At 38.1% G+C, this 20434-nt stretch overlaps 1 pseudogene across 1 annotated transcript in view; it reads right to left on the bottom strand.

Annotated features, from left to right (window-relative positions):
* Window positions 1–13739, bottom strand: part of LOC148739427 (uncharacterized) — a 91926-nt pseudogene extending 78187 nt beyond the window's left edge. The window contains exons 1-3 of the transcript XR_015997360.1: window positions 12858–13739; window positions 8081–8343; window positions 7347–7461 (exon numbers count right to left, since the gene is read on the bottom strand). The product of XR_015997360.1 is annotated as an uncharacterized LOC148739427 (transcript). The remainder of the gene's footprint in view (window positions 1–7346; window positions 7462–8080; window positions 8344–12857) is intronic.
* Window positions 13740–20434: the final 6695 nt, after the last annotated feature.

Raw genomic sequence — 20434 nt, 5'->3', positions numbered from 1 at the left:
TGAACTTTTTACTCACTCTGAACAGGTTCATTCCTAGTCTACTCGTTTCTCAGTAGCTGGAAGCTTTTATATAAAACAGGCGAGAACAAATCATCAGTTGTTTTCCTTTTCTAGAGTTGGTGCGAAATATGGAATGGCATCCCCCCTGAAATTCGTAAGCTAAGGAAAGCACCTTTTAAACGTGAGCTAACTCACTTGCTTTTGAAAATTCTTGAAATTGAGGAGATGAATGTTGACTTGCGCTACCTTGACCTTCCTAGCTTATATTTGTATTTCAACTGATTAGCTTTCTCTTTGACCTGTTAAAAACTCCCTTGTGTGACTGGCCCAGTTAAAACCTTTAACATGATTATCACTACTATTATTTATTATTTATTTTTATTTGCTCATTTATTTATTTATTTCATTGTTGCGTGTGTGTGTGCGTGTGTGTGTGTGTGTGTGTGTGTGTGTGTGTGTGTGTGTGTGTGTGTGTGTGTGTATGTGTGAGAGCCTATACAGTGTCTGTTTAGGTAGCCAGCCTAGAATAGCTTTGCTAACTGCGGGCTACAAAAGCCTTTATTTCTTTAATTAAAAAAAAAAAAAGTCCATGATGTTGTTGTTGCGGATCTCGATTTCTTTAATTTATTAAAGATAATCATAAAAGTAACTTCAGCCACTTTAATATCCTGAAAGAAAACAAGGTCCTTGCCGAGAAGCTCACCGGCCACCATGCTGACTGGTCCGTGACTCAGAGTCAAAGGTCTGATCAGAGTATTTAGCTGTCACAATTTAACTTTGGCATTGTCTTAGCAGAACAGATAAGAGCCCTTTTTGTGTCCCAAGCCTATAGATCATGGTTAAAACATGCCGGGTACAACGCAAATTACTTGGTAGTCACGTCACGCAGTATAATCAGGCTATCCTCAAATGTCATGACACATCTGGGCTTAGCTAGGCCGTTCCCGCCACCGAATCATTATACAACTGTGAAAATTGCCAGTTATACTACGATTGCGTAGTTATTTCTAAAGATTAAATTTTACGAGAGAGTCCTAATTTAACACTGTTAACGCGCAAGCAGCACGGATCCTCGCGCCTGGAAATATTTTCATTGTTAACTTTAATTAATTTCACATTTGAAGCTAAACGCCTCTTCTTCACTTGCTCATGGAGTCCTCTCGCTTTACCTTGACAGACCTATGGATCATTATACGCTTTCCCGGTGAGAATTTGACCTGTAATGGGTAACCAATCAATTTCGACGCAAAACTGAAAAAAATTAAAGTTATATTTAAAGTTTATATTCCACGATGATTCCTGATAAAGTCCAGTAATTCTCTTTAATAGGTTTTTAATCTAAAATATACAAACAAAACTAGCATTGTTAACAATACTTATGTTACTTATATTGACCTATGTGCAACACAAAAGCAACTTGAAGAAACTAACATTACCTTTAGTGTTTTAATACATGTATGCCCTAGTGGTATATTTTCTAACAGCGATATTCAAGATCAACCCAGCTTGAAGGATCATCGTTTTAAAACAGACTACTATTCTAAAGTACAATCGCATCAGGTTCTGAGTATTCCCAAGTTATGCACAGTTTTATCCCGATTTCTCTGGCCTGCATCATGTAAGGTTCATTTTCATGAAGATTTGAAGTGAATTAAATCTAGATTCTTGTGTTGGCGATTTGAGAATTAGCTACCAATCATAATGATTAAATTACTGATAGATCTGAAGATTTCTAATTCAATTTGCATGCTACTATGCAAGGCCGTTGTTGCTAAAAGAAACATCAGGTTTCAGGCCGGGGGTTGATGAATGAATTCCTTTTTTTCATTGCGCACATTCTATACAATATTCAAAGGCGCAGTACCCCCCCCCCCCCATCAATTTGATAGACACTACACAAAGATAGACCACAACACCAGGCACTACGTGCCCTACTCTTTTCGAACAGTGTGTAGTTTCTTTAACGTCCCACAAATTTTTATCACATACAAGGGCCTTGTGAGACGGGACCTCCATTTATCGTCCCTATCCGAGAAGACTAGAAAGTCTAACCATTTGCAGATATTATTACAAAAGCAGCACTTTCTTGTCAGTTATTTAAAGACCCTACGTGTTGGTCCGGCCGGATTTGAACTCACGACCTCCCGCACAACAGTCCGGCGCTCTACCCATTGAGCTAACCGGGAGGCGGTTCGTATTTTCTTTTTTTTTTCTCCTTTGTTTGTTTCTTCTTTTGTCGTTTTTCTTTTTATTATCTTATTATACATTATTTATAATTGTGGACCCAAGAGTTATCCCTGCAAAAGTTATAGCTTAACTTAGTTTGAAAGTTGTTCTCGGTTTTCGTTTGTTGCGATATTTCTATTTCTAAGATAATCATCACAAGTGATTCCAGACGAAATGGTGCAAAACCTTTCAAAGTACATATTAATTAGCATATATACCACCACCCTCTACCTTTCTCCATGGGAATTTCGCATGTCATCTGATACGTTTTAATTTATTAATTATTACCAAGGGCTTCGAAAAGCTGATCTTAGATAGTAAATAAACGTTAAGTGCAACCTTTTTTCTCATTATAAAGATCATATATTATTTGTGGAGACATGTTATCCAGAGCAAATTGCGACTCTACCAATGCTTAAGTGCTGCTTGTCTTCATCCGGCAACGACGTTTGAATAGCTACTCGTCGCTAATGTTGTGGTATAGTGACTTGTCACTGATATGTCTTAGAGCACTGTTGTTGATGCATTAATGCTCCAAGATGGCGTTGCTCTACCACAGATCTGTTTTGTTATTGGCTGGACTTACTACTCCGCCTTTAAGTTGCAGGTATTCGCGCTTACTCTCGATTCCTCTGTATCTTCTGATATTGTTTGCATAAGCTATCAACTTATCGGAAAATTGAGAAAACTCACACCGATAGCAACGATAATGCAGAATTAATAAGCGACAGTGACTAAACACAACTTTCAACACAGTTCTGGAATACCTTTTCCACTTCACGTTTATCCTGTGTAACTGTTTTATTATACTGCAGCGAAAGGTGTGTAGAGATTAGATTTAAAAAGTTTCTTTAGTTTTTTTGGTGATGCTTATTTTCCTACTGTACGCAATGCGTACACACTTTTTTTCCAATAGAACTCTTTCATGCATTACTTAAGCACGTATATTTCCACCCTCAAACAGGGATGAATATGGTGTGAGACAGGATAAAACCGAACATATCTGGCTTTGAAGTCAGGTCTAAGTGAATGCCTCACGATGCTTGTTCTATCTGAGTTTCCTTGAAAGACCTGGAATAAAGAAAACCGACAAAAAAAAAAAAAAAAAAAGAAAGAAACTGAGCACCTTGTTGTAGTCCACCAATTCTAAAGTCCATTTAAACAAGGAGGTACTTGTAGGTGAAGGAGGGAAGGGAGGGGATGGAGGGGGCATCTGACCATGTCTCAACAGCTCACATCATCAACATAATGTTGTGCTTTTTTGTTGCGGCCGGAATTTTCTAAACGGAGTAAAACTTCTGTCACTTTTCTTGTTTTGATCGCTCGTTTATACACCCTCCTATACTCATAGAAAATGTTAAAGATGGCACGAATTCCTTAGCTTTATATCTGCTTGCAAACTATCCGTATCCGCCACAAACTCTTTGATTTTTACTTAAAAATGTCAATTGTTGTGCTTTCCAAACCTTTTAGACATGTGGTTCTTTTTTAATGCATTTAACAGATGGCTATTTTGTTTCTCCAACTGTGCAATATTTCTGGTTCACTAGTCACAAGACTTTCTGTCCCACCGTAAAATAACCATATGCATACTGTACTCGTGAATAACAACAATTCACACTCTTGCTTGCAATGATACAATGTTGTAACTCAATCACGTTATTCACAGACCAAATTGGATTCCCCTTGCCCTATAACCATTACTGATAGTCGTTGATCAAATCAACGCTTTATTTACTGGTACTTCCAAACCTTTGTCTTATTCGTCTCCTCGTAGGTGTTCCAAGTTAAACCGTCAATGGATAGGCGCAGTTTATAGCTGGTAGTCCATTCCAAAAGTTCCTCTCCTCCTTGAGTAGCCACAGCACAAACAGACAGCACTGAACCCATATCTACTTGGAGGTAGTCGGTTCTATTAAATTTAGTCTTAGGACACCACCCTCCTCGTCTCCTGGTTTCATTCAGTCGGCCGAGGTATGAAGCATAAAGATCATCTTTGATAAGAAACACACTGCTTGCTGTCATTCTGGCATCTGGAATTGTGTTGTTGTCTGCCACACCAACAGGCCCACATGTGTTTCCTTTTCTATCTGGAAAAGTATGATATGATAAGTATACACTTTGGGCACGTATGGTATTACTTTTCTCTCGAATGTGATGGTTCACCAACAAAATACATTAAATACCTGTACAATTGCGTCCATTTCCAGTACATTCGGGCTTACAAGTACAAACGTACGATCCGTTGCCGTTGGCGTAGGTAGCATTCAGGTGACAAGAGTGATTTCCTTTACATTCGTCAATATTTGAGACACCACAAAGATATTTTGCACTTTTTTCATTTTTGTTGCTTTAAAGTGGATAAAGAATCTCAGTCGTGCGATGCTATTAATCATTGCAAAGGATAAAACAACGGTTTCTCCTTTTTGTGTTTTACGAGTTAGATATTGTAAACTAACATTTCGTCACAATTATTTTTAACCCACCACTATAATGGCTCTGAAACAGGCAAAATGTAGATCATGGTGAACCCTTGCATAAACATGCATGGGTAAGGCTGCTTAAAATGCAGCACGTAGCACTTAATAGGATAGTAGTTCCTGCTAACGATGCTTTATTTAATGCTAAGGCTACTATCATGTAGCGTGCGATCGAAGTCATATTTCTGATTCATTATTCGCTCGTACCTTGGCATGACTGTCCATCTTCGATGTATTCTTCCCTGCAGGTGCAGTTGTGGGAACCGTCAGTGTTGGTACAGTTCGCATTGACGTCACAGAGATGGTCTCCGTTACTGCACTCGTCGATATCTGAAAGTAAAAGAGATGTCGGGGCAATCAATAGAAGCAATAAAGCCCAAAAAACCAAACAAACAAAGGAATAAACGAACAAGAGTATATCGCTGAAAAGTATATCAGCCGTGATATAAAAAAAAAAAAAAAAAAAAAAAATAGGCGACTTCGGTGAGTTTCGTAAAATAAATGCTAGCTAGAGAAGTGTCCACATGACTTGCCATCAGTATATTGCCATTTTCATCTCATAGATGGAACAGCATTCAAAAATTCAAGAAGTAACATCTACTAACACGATAGTTATTGTATAGTTTCTAAGTTATTATATAGTTTCTATAGTTGCTAAGCATTTCTATAGCTGACATTCCTTTGTCGATCAGCTGGTTAAGTTTGCTCTCATAATCTATACTATCATTCACTGACTCGTCATTTGCTTTGGACTTCAGGTCCAGCATTTCTTTGAGCATTTTGATGACCTCAATGACACCTTTGATCAACATGCCTTGGGCTGTTTGTACCCTCGAGTCAAAGGACCTCGTGTTCGGCCTCAATCTGTTCCAAATAAGCTCGTCCACTTTTGTGACGACCAAACTTTCGCAGTTTTGTGGTCTGACGATTTTTTCCCCTTCTCCTTTGAGCTTTGATTCTTGAGGTTTTTACAATTTCAACATGAGTCCGTTCACGATTGTAGCAAGTTTTTCGTTGACAGCAACATCGGTCGGCTCTGTCTTTGTGAGGCGTTGAGCAATTGCGTCGAGTACATCACATTTTTTATCTACGTTTTTCGACCGTTTTGCAGCGGTTTCTGTCACATCGCCATTTTCATTGTCACTCTCACTCCTGTATTCTCCCTCGGAGCTCGCCAACAGATTATTTTCCTCTGTGGACCAAGTTCTTTCAATAGTATTTTGCAGTTTTTCAAACTGCTGAGTCAAAGTTGTTTGGAGAGTAAGCATAGAATTCGTTAGCATACTGCCAACTATTGACAGCTCACTCTGTAGTGTTATGTCATTTTCGGGCGCGTTTTCCGACAAACCGTTTGAAGTAGTGTTTTCTACACCACTAGTGCCCTCTGACCTGGGAACCTCGTTCCCGCCATGAGGGAGCTTCTTTGCCTTCTTTATAAAAGAGGTTTTCAAGGCGTAATCCTCAATATGTTCAATATTTGACATTTTTTCACGCCTGATTCGAACGTTCGTGACCAATCTTGCTAACAAGCTAACGTGCACTGATCTCGCGCATGCGCGTTGCAATCTCACATGGTCCTCAAATGTGGTGATTTAGAAGAATTGCCGCTGTTAAGAATTTCTTAGGTGCAGCCCAGGCTCTTCTTAGTCCCATAACAAACGAGTGAGATAGGTGAGTCCTAGATCATCAAATCTATCTCAAAAACACGTGAGGATTGAATAAAACGTTTAAAGCTGTTGTGCATGATGTGCAGAGTTTTTATGATTTTCAGCGTTGATAAAAAAGCATTCAGTCATCCATTAAGCAATTATTCTACTAGACCATCATCTTCCGAATCATATCAGGTTACCATTTATGGTGCATTAATTTGGCCAGTCAACCAAGTGGCCCATCACGCCGGTGCTTAACTTCGGTGTCTGTAACATGAAGCGACTAGGAGTATTTCTACTCCCCCTTGGATGGGATGCTAGACTATCGCAGGGTTACCCCTCCCCCCCCCCCCAGCATTAAATTTGCCAGTAGCCATTTTTAATTAAACACCTGAGCGAAGAGAGGCACTGTGAGAGTAAAGAACACGACACAATGTCTCCGGCCGGGGCTCGAGCCCGGACCACTCTATCCGAAGTCGAGCGCACCGACTATGAGGCCACCGCGCCTCCAACAATTTCGCCCAGTTCTAAAAGGTTTTATCGCGCTGATACGACAAAGCATCGTGTTCTGGATAGGAGAGTTCAAATCCATTGTTCTACTTTTCCACTGAATGCCTGAAATAGACTGGTCCTAATGGAGGTGGCTTGAGTTCTTATTGATATCAAAAGACTCCACCTAGGGATATCTAGAGAATAATACATGAGTGCACCCGAGGCTGCAACTTGAAAAAGGCAGGACGATCTTTAAAAAAGAAAACGAATTTTACAAGTAACGGAGCTGGTTACAGCTCCTTCCTGTTCACCCTAAACAAGACATAATACCCAGAAATTAGAAAAAGAAAAAGAAATTGGATATTGCGCCCCTAAACCCCTTTTCCTCGGCATTAGGTCACTGTTAACAAGTGAAAGAAGTACAGCCGACTTTGAATCTTAAACCACCCACTGTGTTGCGATTAAATACAAAATTAATTTCTATCAATTCAAGTCTTACCCACGTCACAATCGTGGCCAGTAAATCCAGACGCACATAAACAGCGAAATCGTTGTCTTGTAAATCCCGAGTGGCAGGTGCCGTTGTTTTTGCATGGAGATTGAGCGCAAAAGTTCTTAAAAAGAAAAAAAATGGGATGTCACAGGTAGTTGCCCAGAGAACGTGAGCGCACAAAAAAAAAAAAAAAACAAATCGGGAAGGGGCGTCTTTAGACAGGAATTAAAGAGTACAGTGTCGTTCCTAAGAACAGCACTTAGTAACCCCAGTCATAGGTCGGCTATATCGTTATATCCATCGTTGTGATCTTCTCCTGAGCCATGAAATGGTTTTAATTATTTCGATTAAATTTAAACGTAGTATATTCAAGCTTCGAAAAACCAATTGAATAAAAACTTTTGCGGTAATGCCTTAAAATGACTCATTTATTTTTGCCTACGAGAATTATCATGTAAGAGGCATGGATGTGCTTTCTTTATTAAAACAAAGAAAGCGATCAATTGCCAGTTTACTCAAGGCCGGTGACGCATGGTTCTAAACTGACAAATTACATACTTTTGTTAATAGAGTTGGGTGTCCACAAGGCACTCAAAGGATTTTTGTTCTTGGTAACTGCTTATTTATAAAAGCACTTGCCTAAAATTGTTTAAGAATAACAAATAATGGACGAAAGTACCCCTCTGCTCTCATGAATCGCTAGAAGAGAGAGAGGTGCAATTAACAGCTCGTCCATGTACCTTAGTTCCATGGTACACATAGTTCGCTGCTTCCACCAGATCTTTATCATGCTCTTTAGCAGTTGAGTTATTCAGTTCACAGTTGTGTTCTTCTGCTCCATTTTCTCCAAAATAAAAGTTAACACTGACGCAGTCATAGTCCAGGTAGCAACGATATTCACACGTGTCCCTGTCAATCACACTAGTATTTCTTACGGTGTGGTTAACAAGACGTTTTCCCACAAAGAACAGAGTCGGTGGAAATGCTAATATACGGCATTGATCTAAAAATTGAAATCATTAAATGTTAAATAGCGATATGGGTCATGAATTCTAAAGGTCGCAGCCGTTGTTAATTAAACTCGCTTTTCGAGCGCTTGGGACTTATATTGATAAGTATGACATACTCAGTAAAATGCCAACATCAAATTATATAAATTCTTTAGTTTTTTCGAGCCAAATAGATCTCTAGAAAAGGATCGCATGACCTCCAAAAGACAGAAAATGTATTTTTTCTTTCTTTTATATGAATGCAAATCATTTTCATGATCACCTCTTATATTCATCAAAGAATTTTTTTTTTCATCTAATTACTTTTTGCGGGACACCTGAAACACATAGTTTCACAGTTGTTAAAAATGATACCGAAAATTGAAAAAGTGTAACTTTGACGAGCCCAAATTCCAAAGAAAATTTGTCTTCAGTAAACTAAATACTTGCCATTAATGTTCAAAGATAAAAGAGGCAAGAAGTTTCAATTATGAACTTTCAACTTGCGTACATTTTTTCAAATCACATTTTCCTCGCCTAAACGAAAATAGCTTTGGGGCTAAAAATATCTAATTTCTAAACGCGATACGAGTTATGGCCGTAACAAGGATTATTTGAGCACTGTTGATTTACTTATTTTTTTTCTTAAAATCTTTCAGAATTTTTAACTCAAAGCTACACATTCTCGTCATAAATTCTAGCAAATCAAAGGCTCTGTGAGCCAACTTGTGAATTGGAAAACCATACAATGTCGTCAATGGAAAGTGATGTTTGATTTCCACACTAGGATATGAATCGTTCTAAGAAGTGTTGGACTGGTAAATGAACGTTTTGAGGAATATGATGTAAAATTAATTTAGGCGTCAAAGACAGAAAATATGGTCTGGGTAGGAGTTAGTATAAGACAATCACTGTTCCAGATTTAACTGTAAAGGTTTGTGGAAAGAAAGTTCAAAATGGCGCTGTTTTGTTTATCGATAAACTATCGTTGCAATATTAAGCTTGGTATTTACTTGCGATGTAAGTAAGGGTTATCGGCCTTCAGCTCGTGGTTATGTGATTTATTTCCCTCGTGCGTTGCCCGAGGGAAACGCACGAGGGGAATAAATCACATAACCACGAGCTGAAGGCCGATAAATGGCATTTTTTACATGTGCGAGGATTCCTCAAGGGATGCAAAAATACACTGAAGAAAAATGGCTCTATTGTTCATGTTTGTTTTGTTTTTTAACACTCCATGCTGGCATTAGTGGGATTCACAGGTTTCTCGGCTTTTTCATTATATGTTAGTTTTTTAAAGTCGCATTTCGAATTAGTTGGTCGTCTCGTTCGTAGTGAATGCTGGGAACAGGCTAGCAATGTTGAGCGATTCAGAGTCAGAACTGTTTGTTACTCAAAGCAGTTTTAGTGGCGGCACCTCAATTGAGGTTTCGGAAAACAACTTCGAATCTTTATTTGCGGGTGCAGACAACGAGAAAGCAGTTGACAATTTTAAATTACGCACCGAGAATCTTTTGACCGACCGATTCCCCCCGAAAAGAACAAAGGAATTCAAGTTTATGTAAAACTAAGCATGGGGATAAACATACAAAAGCTTATACGCTGGATGGGACGCTCGGACATAAGAATAAGCATGTATGCATAAGATTATCACATGCTTTCGTTCTTTTTATGCTTATGCTGTCTAGTGAGTCATTTTGTAGATGGCCTTGTGGCACTGCCACAAACATAGTAACCTTCCCTGTTACGAAGGAGAGGTTGGATCAAATCCGCAGCGCGAAAGTAAATTCAGTTCGTTTTGCTTAACTGCGCATAACCGCCCGAACCGCGCGATTTGTTCGCGCGAGAACGCTTCCCTCCTACCTCCCCTACTAAGCAAAATTTTGTCTCCAAACTTACTCTATAGTTTGGAGATCAATAAACAAATCAGAATCCGTCGTTTGCGCATATATTTTCATGGCCTTAGGGGTACTAGAGGGTCATTATTCTGTGTGTTCATACTAAAATGATCAAATTTGAAAATATGGCGTCTGCCCGGCCGACCTTCAAAATTTTCCAGTGGGAATTTTCGTTCCTTTGCCATCGAGTTAGACCTTGGGGAACTGAGAATATAAAGTAGCAATGCTGTAGAATACTCTCCTTGGAAAATAATGGATTTCAAGGTCTTAAAGGTGACTGAATAAGCTCTCGAGTCAACGACAGCACGATTCTCTAAAGCGATGCGAATTGTGGACGTAGACTGAAAACCGAACTTTCGGACTTCAAGCAGGGCCTAGCGACAATTTGACGATTCCATGGCCCGATAAATATTATGTTCGAGAAACAACGCGTTCATAAAGTATAGTTTGATAGAAGATTTTGCCTTAATTCACAGTTTTTCAGAATTTTCAACAGAACGCTACGCAATTTTCTGGCCGTGAAGTCAAGTAATCAACGATCTAATCAGATAAAATTTACTGCGTGGGCTTTGTACTTGAGAGAAATTCGTACGTTTTTTGCTTATAATCAGCAAATGAAGAACTGTTTTGAATAAAAATGTCTTCCCGAAATGTTTCTTGGTCATTTTCGTCGTGCTTCCAATTGACAGATTCCATGAAACTTGAGATCTCTCCACTCACGCACAAATTCGCATATTCCTTTTAAAATATAAACCGCGTGCCTATTTGGCACACCTACGAAACTATTTAGCAATGTTTACCTTTCATCTTCATTTTTTAGTTAAAACTTAATACGTAACTATCACTTTATTTCCTTTCTTTGGTTTTTTTTTTCTTTTTCGAACACAATAATCATTTTCCTGTACATATACATTCAAAGCATTGACGCCACCAAAGAAATATACGCTGCATGAGACATAAGTGTATATTGAGAGATTTGGCAAAACTTTAATTCACGGATGAAAAACGTATAGTTTTAAACTCTTTCAAGATTATCATTGGCTTCTTTTTCACCCCACCACTATTCTTAGCAACAAAGATTGCCATTTCATTTGTCTATTACTCGCCAAATGCTTTCAAATGCACTTAAAAGCCTAAATTCGAAAAACGTTGACAGGAATTGACCAATCGAGCGAGCTACCGACTGCCATTCTTTACATCATATCTACAACTCGCTCTTGCGCATGCGCGCAATTCACGAGGTAAAAATTATTTAAGCATGCTGATTGTACTACGCGGGCGTCGTAAACGAGAGAAATTTGTTAGTTTTCCGCTTCCAAGAATAAGATTTAGCGCTCCTTGGGAAAAGCTTTGGTCTTGAAATATCTCATGACCTCAGCTCAACCAACTCTCATGCCCCCCTTGTGCTCTGCAGACTTCCTGCAGCGTGCATACGTTTCACGATACGCACGCGCCAAGCACGAACAAATTCTTGATTTTACATTCTGATTTTTATATTGTTTTTCTTCTTTTTGTTTTTCTCATTATCGATATAAATTAAACTTGTTTGAGATAAAACGTGTCCGTAGAAAATTAATATTCAAAAACCCTTAGAAACCGCCATTGAACTTTAAAATCGTCCTGTCCCTTCATTGTGCGTCGATTTTAATTGAATTGCGAGAATGTTCCAAGAAAGAGTTGTTAAATATAACTACATTCAATATGTTCATGTTTAGACATCCATGTCATCTATCTCTTAGCCACCCGTCAAGTGAGAAGTTTTAAATTTCCCACTCATTCGCAGCCAGTATTCCTTTTGCATTATTGGAAACATAATTGCTCTGTCTGCATTTCAACAACTTTCTCTACGTTTTTATTAGGTTTGAAAAAACCCACTCATCGGGCTCCCAAAAATTGCGTAATACATAACACAGAAAGGGTGCTATGAAGAAAACAGTCTTCCTCGAATGCCGAGTTCCAAAAATTACTAGAAAGTCGTTTTGGTATATGTTTAACACCTGTCGGCAACATGTTTCCGATGTCAACTAAATATTACACCAGCGAATAATCACAGATCCAAAGAGAGATTCTTATTCCACAGCAGCATGTAAAAACAACAAAAAAGGGAAGGAAATTTTTCGAATTTAGAAAAAAATTTTTCCAACTAGTTAAGATATCAATTTTTATTTCCCTAAGTGCGAGGCTAACGTTAGGCTCTTACTTTAGTTCGTGCAAGCACCAGACAAACAAAAGAGATTTGCGAAAATATAGTCATTAATTTTAAGTAACCTTGATAGAACTTTATGGATTCAAATAAGTGTCTGAAAAGAATTCGAGGCTATAAGCTGTAAAATAGATGACCAATTAAGTAATTGCGGATATTGTTCAGTTATAACTAAAAAACTTTGCAAACACACTTTCATATGTTGTGAAAAAGGATCTAAAATAATTTTGAATGAACAAAAGATACCAGCGTACTAAAATGGACGACGAGTTTCACTAGCCATTTTGTTAGTGAGGCCTCTATGCACGAGACTTTCAGTCTTTAAAAATTTGCGTTTCCTTTTTGTTTTTGGTATTATGCTTAGCTGGAAAATGAAGAGCAGAAAAATAAAGGTTTCTTATCAACAAATGCAAGCTTCAATACATACCATCTGGGCAGGACTGAAATTGTCTGAGGGGAAGCACCACAGAGACAAGGAACAAGTGGAGAAAAACTCTCATGTCCGCACAAAACCAGCCAAAAAGGAATACTTTGGATGTTTTGGAGCTATTGAGCACACCAAGTAGTTTATAACAGCAATTTGTTGACTAAGATGTAACTCCAATTTAAGGCTACACTTCCTAGAAACGTGTTCGCCAATCACATTTGGCCGTGATATGTGAAAGATGTTTTATCGCCCGTCACGGAGACGCTGTTCTGAAACAGTTAATTTGGTTAGTTTTCTCCTCAGGCAGTTATTTCCATCGTTCGCCCTCTATCCTTAAGGACTCTTCTTGTACCTGTTTCAGTGATTAGAAGTAGCATCAAACCAGAAAAGAAATTATTAGTTAAACTCTGCGAAAAGGAAGCAAGCACATAAGAAATCTTATTTATTATTTTTTTTTTAAGATTCAAATTGATATCTCTGTGGCATTTTGACCAAAGTTCTTAAGAAATTTAGAACACAATTTTAGAGATCATGGCTTCAATGAGGTAAACTCTTTTGTCAAGTGTCGTTCTCACTGAGAGTTTTTGTTTCAGCCCGACTTGCACCTGCATTTTAAGTATTCTTTCCTCTAATTTAGTGAGTTTTTGATATGCAAATTAAGTCCAAAAAAAGGTTCTCCTCTTATTTTGATCGCTGTCCACACGGGCGGTCTGGCCAGAAATCAGTTTTAGCTTGTGGCGACACAAAAACAGGAGAATTGGAGAACAACCAAACTATGAAAGCTGAATGTTCCACCAAACACTTTTCATGGGCAAAGAAAAAAGAGAACCTTCTTTCGACGGGAAGTCGAGACGACCCCCCTAAGAGAGAAAAGCATACCTTGCCAAACCGATACATGCAAACTGAACTGTAAAATACCCTAACTGGTATGTTCCGCATCTTTTCTTGAAAACTGGTCTATATGATAATATCTGCCACAAAAATTCAACTTGTTTGGGACAAAACTCTTAGATATGAAATGAATGGCTTTGAAAAGACCTTTGAAACCGCTATAGATCTTCCTTTCGCTTCATTGTGCATTGACAATTATTGAATTATGAAACTCAGGACATGGAGGGTTGTTTTATGTCACTACGTGATGATGGTAAACATCTTTTCTGAACTCGTGGTCATCCCATCAGATGAGCAGAGTCTTCGCTTATCTACGGTTAAAACTTGTTTACTTCATTTTGTTTTTGTTTTTGTGTTATTACTTAGTCTATATTCCCACAATTTTCTAAATGTCTTTATTTAGCAATAATTTCCATTAAATCCTCTACAATACAAATGTCTTTAATTTAGCTAGAACTTGTTTTTCTCATTATCGATATAAATTAAACTTGTTTGAGATAAAACGTTTCCATAGAAAATTAATATTCAAAAAGCTTTAGAAACCGCCATTGAACTTTAAAATCATCCTGTCCCTTCATTGTGCGTCGATTTTAATTGAATTGCGAGAATGTTCCAAGAAAGAGTTTTTAAATATAACTAAATTCAGTATGTTCATGTTTAGACATTCATGTCATCTATCTTTTAGCCACCCGTCAAGTGAGAAGTTTTGATGTTCCCACTCATTCGCAGCCAGTATTCCTTTTGCATTATTGGAAACATAATTGCTCTGTCTGCATTTCAACAACTTTCTCTACGTTTTTATTAGCTTTGAAAAAACCCACTCATCGGGCTCCCAAAAATTGCGTAATACATAACACAGAAAGGGTGCTATGAAGAAAACAGTCTTCCTCGAATGCCGAGTTCCAAAAATTACTAGAAAGTCGTTTTGGTATATATTTAACACCTGTCGGTAACATGTTTCCGATGTCAACTAAACATTACACCAGCGAATAATCACGTATCCAAAGAGAGATTCTTATTCCACAGCAGCATGTAAAAACAACAAAAAAGGGAAGGAAATCTCTCGAATTTAGAAAAAAAATTTTTCCAACTAGTTAAGATATCAATTTTTATTTCCCTAAGTGCGAGGCTAACGTTAGGCTCTTACTTTAGTTCGTGCAAGCACCAGACAAACAAAAGGAACTTGCGAATATATATTAATTAATTTTGAGTGACCTCGATAGAACTTTATGGATTCAAATGAGTGTCTGAAAAGAATTCGAGGCTCTAAGCTGTTAAATAGATGACCAATTAAGTAATTGCGGATATTGTTCAGTTATAACTAAAAAACTTTGCAAACACACTTTCACATATTGTGAAAAAGGATCTAAAATAATTTTGAATGAACAAAAGATACCAGCGTATTAAAATGGACGACGAGTTTCACTAGCCATTTTGTTAGTGAGGCCTCTATGCACGAGACTTTCAGTCCTCGAAAATTTGCGTTTCCTTTTTGTTTTTGGTATATTGCTTAGCTGGAAAATGAAGAACAGAAACATAAAGGTTTCTTATCAACAAATGCAAGCTTTAATACATACTATCTGGGCAGGACTGAAATTGTCTGAGGGGAAGCACCACAGAGACAAGGAACAAGTGGAGAAAAACTCTCATGTCCGCACAAAACCAGCTAAAAAGAAATACTTTCGATGTTTTGGAGCTATCAAGCACACCAAGTAGTTTATAACAGCAGTTTGCTGACTAAGATGTAACTCCAATTTAAGGCTACACTTCCTAGAAACGTGTTCGCCAATCACATTTGGCCGTGATATGTGAAAGATGTTTTATCGCCCGTCACGGAGACGCTGTTCTGAAACAGTTAATTTGGTTAGTTTTCTCCTCAGGCAGTTATTTCCATCGTTCGCCCTCTATCCTTAAGGACTCTTCTTGTACCTGTTTCAGTGATTAGAAGTAGCATCAAACCAGAAAAGAAATTATTAGTTAAACTCTGCGAAAAGGAAGCAAGCACATAAGAAATCTTATTTATTATTTTTTTTTTAAGATTCAAATTGATATCTCTGTGGCATTTTGACCAAAGTTCTTAAGAAATTTAGAACACAATTTTAGAGATCATGGCTTCAATGAGGTAAACTCTTTTGTCAAGTGTCGTTCTCACTGAGAGTTTTTGTTTCAGCCCGACTTGCACCTGCATTTTAAGTATTCTTTCCTCTAATTTAGTGAGTTTTTGATATGCAAATTAAGTCCAAAAAAAGGTTCTCCTCTTATTTTGATCGCTGTCCACACGGGCGGTCTGGCCAGAAATCAGTTTTAGCTTGTGGCGACACAAAAACAGGAGAATTGGAGAACAACCAAACTATGAAAGCTGAATGTTTCACCAAACACTTTTCATGGGCAAAGAAAAAAGAAAACCTTCTTTCGACGGGAAGTCGAGACGACCCCCCCTAAGAGAGAAAAGCATACCTTGCCAAACCGATACATGCAAACTGAACTGTAAAATAACCTAACTGGTATGTTCCGCATCTTTTCTTGAAAACTGGTCTATATGATAATATCTGCCACAAAAATTCAACTTGTTTGGGACAAAACTCTTAGATATGAAATGAATGGCTTTGAAAAGACCTTTGAAACCGCTATAGATCTTCCTTTCGCTTCATTGTGCATTGACAATTATTGAATCATGAAACTCAGGACATGGAGGGTTGTTTTATGTCACTACGTGATGATGGTAAACATCTTTTTTGAACTCGTGGTCATCCCATCAGACGAGCAGAGTCTTCGCTTATCTACGGTTAAAACTTGTTTACTTCATTTTGTTTTTGTTTTTGTGTTATTACTTAGTCTATATTCCCACAATTTTCTAAATGTCTTTATTTAGCAATAATTTCCATTAAATCCTCTACAATACAAATGTATTTAATTTAGCTAGAACTTGTTAGCTGATCTGTTAGGTTGCCAAGCAACTGTAAAAATGGCAGCCTCAAGCCCATATGAAGACAATTTTCGAAAGAGTAGACTATTTTTTGAGAGCTGATAATTTAATACATTTTTTGCCGGACGATGCTTCCTTCACCTTTTAAGTTTGCACCGTTAAACATTGCTTATGTTTTTCCATTCAAATCTTCTACGTCTTGAGTCTTACTTCACCCTAGTTTGCAGCTGATAAACTTTCTTAAACAGATCGTTAATGAATCAGTCTTGCGATAGACATAAAACAAAACATATGATTTCACTGCAGTAAACACTTTTTTTTTTAGTTTTAAACGAAAATATAACAGTTGTAATAAATAGAACTTCGACAAGCCTACAGACCTAATCGAGTGTTGTTGCTCAGGAGCCCTCAAAACAGAAGTTCATCTTTAATTATTTTTTTAGAAAAAATAATGTAGCGATAAAGTCCCGACTTTTTCATATTAATTTTTAATATAAAATTTTCCACACTGATTCTTAAAGTTGCTTTACATAACAATATTTCCCATCCTTATTATTCAAGCCAGGGAAACAAATATAAACTGGGGCGTGCCCTGTTCTTTTCTCCTGCCCTTGTGGTACCCTTTTAGACATATTTTTGTGTTGTATGTTGGCGAACCTCAATAAACTAAACCAAACTAAACCTTGTTAAAGATGAAACGTCTACACATCGAGTAAACCATGGGAAGTCCTTTGATTAAATTCGAGGTCTTCTCTTGGCTTCTCTTGATATGGGCGATAATCGAAATAGGAAAAAATTAGTGTGTGTTTCCATAGTAATCGTATAGCATGTACATCGTTTATTGGCGGCCAGTATCACAGTTATTCCAGGTTAAACACAAGAGAGCCTCGATTGTTTAAGCATGTGTTTCTCAGCGTATCAATAATAGTTTGCATATTTTTTATTATACTTTATTACACGACTCGGGCATTCAGAGGGCCAATAACTAAAGTCAACCAATCAAAATGCTCTATTGCCGGTCAATATTCTCTCAGTATTGGGCCGGGTACTGTCCCGAATGGTCCCGAATGATACCGCACTTGTGTCCCTTTCAACTTCAGTCGCATAATAGATCTCTTATCAACCAAGCTTGCTCGGGACCGTACCGGAAGAATATCGGCCCCCTGTCTTTTTTGTACGGACCTCGCTGCGCTCGGTCCGTACTGTCAAGACCTCGGGCCGATATTCTCCAAGTACGGCCCTCGGGCTTGGCTAATAAGATATATGTAACAAATGAAAACGAAGAACCACAAGCATCTAGAATTACAGGTGAAAGACGTCCTTGAAGGACGAGCGCGTCATGTACCAAAACAAATTATAACATAGCGCGCGTGCTTGCCCCAACTAAGTCCTATTGAGCCGCTATGAACAAAATCTTTATTTACGCACGCCTGTGCGTAATAAGATGACGTGAGCTTTTTTTTACCTGGGTGCAGATCGCTAGAGTTGCCTTCCTGTTTAGCTCCAATGCAGTTTTCCTTCTCTTTAAACTATGGAAGAAACTAGCGAAAAACTGCCAAATTTTTCTATCGACATTGACCTTTTAGGTCCTTTAAGGTCCTGATCCAACAAGCAGCAAAAACAAAGCCGACAAAAACTTGCAAGTTGCACATTTCGCAAATTTGTCGGATCGTTGAGTTTTAAAACATTTTATAGTGACACGACTTCATTTAGCTTTGACTTTCTCCATTTTTCCCGTTAACTTTTAGCTTTTCCTTCAAAGTTATCGATTAACTGGATCAATTGCGCTCGCTCAAACAAAAGTATAAAATGTGGCGTGTTTCTGGCCAGCCAATAGGGACGTTTCTTTACTTTTTTTATGCGTTGTGAAAGTTTTGCACTCTATCACAATAAAAAAAAGCTTCTTCGCACAAACCTTGTTGTCGCTCTGTTTTAAGAGAATTTCGTCATGCTTTTAGCTGTGCGCATATCGAGTTATGGATGCACGCATGCTAAGCATGAACAAATTCTTAATTATAACATAACCAAAGTAAAGCGCGCGCTCTGATTGGTCAATTCAAAGTCCACCATTTGCCCATGGGTGTACGCTGCTGACGTGAGCAAATGAAAAGACTAATCTCCGCACGCGCTTGTTTTTTCTGGTCATGTAAGATTTGTTAAATAAAAGAAAACTCTTTTGGTACGATGTATTAATGTATCAAACGCCACAAAGTACACTATTGAGTTATGGATGCACTGGGAGGTTTTCTAAGTACTCAAGAAGGTAGAGTCGCTTTCGGCTATCGTCTCGCGCGATTCTTGCACCTCTTTCGTACCTATCAACCTCCCGCGTGCACCATAATTCAACAGTGTACGCTAAGGTGTTTACCATTCACTACGCTATCTCTTGTGTTGTCAAGAATTTTCTCTCTCTGAGCCCCCTGTTGAATTTCTGCCGTAAGCCTTTGCCTTTTTCCTTTTGGTAGCCACACATGCTAGATGTCCCTCGTGTGGCCATGATGAGCCTTGGGTATGGCAGATCTCCACTTTTACTTTGCTATCGGTTAGTTTAGATACACTAAATGTGCAAGTATAGTTCCTCTCTATCCTACAGGTTCCTGTTCAAACTAAAATACAGAGTATTTCATTATTAACACTAAATGCAAGTTTAGTACAATAAAGTAAAGATACATTATTGATAGAAAAAGACAGACAGATGGCGGAAAGATACGCAGAAAGAGAGGTAAATAAATATCTCCTGTAGCATTGATAAATGAAAATGATGTTTATGACAGGTAATTTTTAGGTTTCTCTTAGTTTTGAAACAGGCATTTTGAGATGACATGCGTACAAAGTAGGAATTTCTTTCGTTGACCTGAACTATTACCTTAAGGCTTTCCTCTTCTCTTTCCAGTCGTGCGCGCGTGGCCTGTAACTCCCACAATGGTTGCACTAGAAATAATCAATACTAAGCCCACTGTTTTTTTTTTGGTCTCTTGGAACCTGTATCAGGTGCAGTTACGAGAGCCCTTAGTGTTGGTGCAGTTGGCTTTCATATCACAAACATGGATTCCATTGCTGCACTCATCTATATCTGGAAGCAGTAGGAATGTCAACGTAACCTTTTGGATACAAAAATAAAGTGAATGACCAGGAATTAAGTTAAGCAACCCGGTTTTTTTGTTTGTTTTGTTTTGTCTTGTTTTTTGTTTCTCAAAATCTCCATTGCCTTCGTGCGAAACGATTTGAGTATTGTACTTCGAGACGACTGTAGGTTTTCATTTTACCTGAGCATGAGTGTCCATCTCCAGTAAATCCATCTTCGCAGGTGCAACTATAAGACCCAACAGTATTGGAGCAATTTGCAATTTCGTTACAGAGGTTATTGCTGCCTTTGCATTCATCGACATCAAATTAGAGAGTTGTCGAAAGAAAACATTACACGGAGAAAGCATTTAAACAAAAAGGAAGGTTTAAGGTCCTGGAACCAAACTTTGTATAAACTGATTCTGCTCTTAGTTTACTGACCAAGTTCAAATCAGAATAACAATGCATCAGTTATTAAAATGTTTCATTTAAAAGTCAGGAACAAAACCTAAGAGTCCCTGACGGCTCCTTAAACTTAAACGGGTCATGAGTGATATATTTTCTAATTCTCTAGTAACGCGGCTGAATAGCGCGGCATTATAGTCAACGCGTCATGTTGGAAAATTCTGGTCATGATTTGATTGCAATGAGACTAACTTCACTTGTACAGTTTTGTCCATTTCCAGCATATCCA

This window comes from Stylophora pistillata, chromosome 2 (genome assembly GCF_964205215.1).
Source record: "Stylophora pistillata chromosome 2, jaStyPist1.2, whole genome shotgun sequence".
In the NCBI taxonomy this organism is placed as follows: Eukaryota; Metazoa; Cnidaria; class Anthozoa; order Scleractinia; family Pocilloporidae; genus Stylophora; species Stylophora pistillata.
The sequence above is the reverse complement of the archived record's forward strand: the minus strand, read 5'-3'. Positions and strand labels throughout refer to the sequence as shown.